This window comes from Arachis ipaensis, chromosome B06, assembly GCF_000816755.2.
Source record: "Arachis ipaensis cultivar K30076 chromosome B06, Araip1.1, whole genome shotgun sequence".
Taxonomy (NCBI): Eukaryota; Viridiplantae; Streptophyta; class Magnoliopsida; order Fabales; family Fabaceae; genus Arachis; species Arachis ipaensis.
This window is the reverse complement of record NC_029790.2, coordinates 17618399-17622899: the sequence shown is the minus strand read 5'-3', so window position 1 is coordinate 17622899 and position 4501 is coordinate 17618399.

The window sequence follows — 4501 nt, the reverse complement described above, 5'->3', positions numbered from 1 at the left end:
AATTTTAGTGTTTTGAAGTAAAATTTGTGTTTTTTTTTTGTTATTTAACTAAAAAAATTATACAATTCAAAATAATTTTTATATATGCAATTAAAATTTAAGTATTGTTTGTAATTTTTTATAACAAACACAATTTTTTGAAACAACACAAAAATATAAACAATACACATAAATTTGTGGACAAAAATTTTGCATTTTCTATCTTATTTTTTCTCCAACACTTCATTCTTTTTCTTCTTTTATTTTTTTTTCACTTTCTCAAGAAAAAAAAACCAAAAACAGGAGAAGAAAAAAAATATACAAATAGATGTGATGAAGAAGAAGAAAAAAAAGTGTGATGAAAAAAAAATTAAAAAAAAATATAACAAAATAACAGTGACAAAAGAAATGTGTGATTCATATACAAATTATTTGTAAATAGTTTTTGTTAGATCAATAAATTATGGAACAATTTAGTATGATTTGATTCTAAAAAAGATTATTTGTCTAATACTATATATGTTTTATACATCTTTTTAGAAAAATACTAGATAAACAAGTTATAATTAAGTTTAAACAAGTTTTTTTTCTTCTTCTTATGCCTCTTCTTTTTCATCTTTTTCTTGATTAAAATTTTTTGTTATCAATTTTTAAACTATTATATTAATTTAGTTGAATTTAGTTACTAAAATAATTTGGTTATATAGCATCATTCTTCTTTTAATTATATAAAAGACAATGTTTTTATTTTTATTTATTATTTTTAATATTAAAAACGAAAAGATATAAAAAAAAAAAAATATACACAAAGATAATGCAATGTGCCGTTATTGGTGGATTTTTCATGTGACATATATATTTTCTTCCTTCTTCATAGTATATATGGTCTATGATATTTGCTCTATGGAATTGTTGGTTCTTTGCATTAGACATGGCTATAAACGAAGCTACAAGAGAAGAGGTTGTGGCAGTGTCTTAATTAATAGTTAACCAAGATAATAATATATAAAAAGTCCTGCCAAATGAAATTCTGAAAGCGCACTAGGAATTAGGACAATAGCACTGACCTCAATGTTAGAAAATATAATATTTTTGTTGTCCATTTTCACGTAAGAATTAAGATAGGATAATTATGTTATTAAATTAAAGCGGTTGAAGTTTGAATTGAAATTAGGCTAAATAATACTTTAACATTTGAAACGTGTTTTTCTAGTAGTTTTGTTTTTATCAAGCTAAATTTCAATTTAATTATTTTCAAATGCTATCATCACGTCGTTTTCTTATTATTCTTGTTATTGTTCATTTAAGGATTAAGTACTGAAATCGTCCCTAAGGTAAGTGGCGAAAATCAAATTCGTCTCCGACGTTTTTTTGCTATTAAAATCATCCCGAACGTTCAGAAACACTTTAAAATCATCCTTTCCCAAATTTTTGGACCAAAATACCCTCATCATCATCATTCTCCTCTTCAATTTAATTAGTAAAATTTTGAAGCATACAACAACCTATTAGAATAAAAATTGGTGATATGACTCATATTTAAAAAACCAGTACTAGACCAATTCTATCTCAAGTAAGGGATGCATTGAAGTGAGAAGTGATCATGAGAGTACGAGAGAAGGATCGAGAACATCTGAGGTGGGAAAATACAGAAGGAGATAACTATACGGAATAAACATGGTAAAGATCCTAAGGTTTGGAATAAAGAAGAGTATTAAAGATTGGAGCTTGATTCTTTTTTTTTTCGTTGACAATTTGTCGGAAAATATAGCAAAATGAGAATTTTTTAATATGTTCAAATGGACAGGTAAAATCATCGACATATATCTGTCGCAAAAGAATAAAAATGATCAGATCTACCTGTTTGTTTTTGTATGATACACTACAAAGGGAGGAACTTTGAAGGCTGTTGCAGATATAAATAGTTTGGTGTTGAGAGGCAAAAAATTGTTTGTCGGAGAAGCGAAGTATAGAAGGAGAACTGTGATGCAAAATACGAAGCGCAAAAGAGTGAAGGTGATCACCAGTCATGATGCTGGAGGAAGCCATCCACAAACAAAGAATGTGAAAGTAGCTGAAGAGAAAGTGGTGAGGCAGCCGTCAGATGCACCCGTCAAAGATCCAAATAGTTACGGATGGACAAAGAAATTGGAAGTACCGATAGCAAGTGAGAATGTCATCTGGCTGCAGAGAAGTATTGTCGGAGGTACGAAGTCCGCGATTGATTTTAATTCACTGCAACAAAAGATTCATAGGGGCTAGCTATGTGTAACACAGGTAAGGGAGTTAGGGGCATATAAAGCAATGGTAACATTTGACATTGTGCTTAGTGCTGAAGAAGCTTACACTTTTAGAATGAACAATTTATTAAAGTTGTTTTATATGATATAGAGATGGGACGAGACTGAGAAAAGTAAGTCTAGAAGAGTTTGGTTGGAGTGTTATGGAATTCCACTACATGCATGGTCAAGGAACATTATAATTGGTGCAAGTGGGTTTGACGTTCTTGTAAGAGAAGTGGATGGAGAGATGTATCGGGAGAAATACTTTCGAAAGAGTAAAGAGGAGGCAAGAGACAGGCACATGGTAAATGGAAAAGAGATGCAGCATGAAGGAATTAGTGGCATATTGAATCATAGAGATGAACGGAGGGTGGTTGTTTAGGATCATGTGGTAGTGTTGATGACTATGGACCATAGGAACGATGAACAAGATAAGGACAGGTTTGTAAATTTATGTCTAGATTTGAACAAATGGAATCACAAAAATTCAATTTCTCATTATGGGAACGGTAACTACGCGGCATTAAAGGAGAAGGGGGATTCTCAGGGATCATACGAAATTAATAAGGAGATTGATTCGGAGGATACGGTATCTTATATTTATGAAGAACGATATGATTACCAAACAAATATTTATACAAGGAATGATAATAGACTGGGAGATAGTAGGCCCAATAAGGTTATTAAGGGACATGATGGTTGGGTGAGGGAGAGGGCCCGTTGGACTAGGTCTGCTGATGGACTCCCCAATCGGGTTGGGTCTGACCCGGTTCCAACGTTGACCCGACAGGAGCTGATCCCCCTGAATCATGTTGCTATGAGTGCGGCGCCTCTAAGGTTGAGTGGGGAAGAGGCTGGGACGTGGCACAGGGGGGAGGAGGAATGCGGACGCCTCGGGTCGAAGGTAAAGGGAGCCTTCTACCATGCCAATCCGGCAAGGGAAGAAGACATCGACCGTGGCTGTGATGCGTACGGAGCCTAGAGGCATGAGTGGCGTAGGGGTCGAGTCGCAAAACCGAATGGATGATGGCTGTGGACAGCAACGTGAGTTGGAGGAGGGCGCACGGGGGCCGCAGCTGGGGGGCTTGATGGAGGGATGAGCACCGCCGTGGAAGCCACCAACCAGGAGATAGAATGACGGCAAATGAGGCAAGAGATGGGCTTGAACACAGAAGCAATACATGCTCTATAGGCCTCCTGTAACTCGGACGATACGAGGAGGACGTGGATTGCAGGTGCTGCGGGCCATGGTACTATTGATGACATAATCAGAAACTACAAAGCACTAGAGGTGAAACGGCAATTTTGAGGCGAGACAGGTTTGGGACTGGAGAAGGGGAAAATCTTGATGGATGAATCGGCTCAAGGTAATGGCAACGGACAAGAAGAAGAACACGAGAATGGTGCAGAATCGGGTTCAGAGATGGGGGATGGCTTGGATGGTGGTAGAAAGCTAGACACTGAGGAACAGAGGCTGAGTTGGGAAGAGGAGATGGCTGAAACAAAGAGGTTTGGAAACTAGCTGTAGAATCAGGCGCTCAGTGCAGTGATGAGGAGGATATTATGGCTATTTTGCAGGAGCAAAATGAAGCAATTGCTATGAAGCGAAGACAGAATAATCAAAAAGAAAAACTTCAAAGAAGCCGGCCAAAAAATCGTAAACAGGTGTGTAATAATTTTGTTAAATGATCTTAATTTCTTGGAATATAAGGGGGTTGGGAGGTGCTGCAAAAGGTAGTATGATAAAGAATTCTAAAAGTAAATTTAGGTTGGAAATATTGGGTTTGGTAGAAACAAAGAAGAAGTTGGTGACTAAAGTTGATATTGTTCGTATCTGGGGAAGTGACAAAGCGTGTTGGGAGTTTGTTCCGCCTCGAGTGGAGTTGTTCACTTGGTTTGTATTGGTAGGCCGGGTCAATACAAAGGACCGGCTAAGTAGACTGGAATCCTGCAACAGAATGATAAGTATACAACATTTATTTATCACTTGTGAGTACTCTTGGCAGGTGTGGTGTGCTTGGATCTTGGCGTTTGGATAGGTGTGGATTGTCCCCAGTACTTTGAAAGAGCTGCCGATGAGAAAAGATGTGCAAGTATTGGCTAGTTGGGTTCTTCTTAGTTATATGGATTATTTGGTTACGACGGAATGATGTTATATTTCACTACAAGACAACATGGAATTGGGTTTGTGTGGATCAATCTTGTTCTTGTGCTACGGAGTGGTGTTGTAAATAACTCAT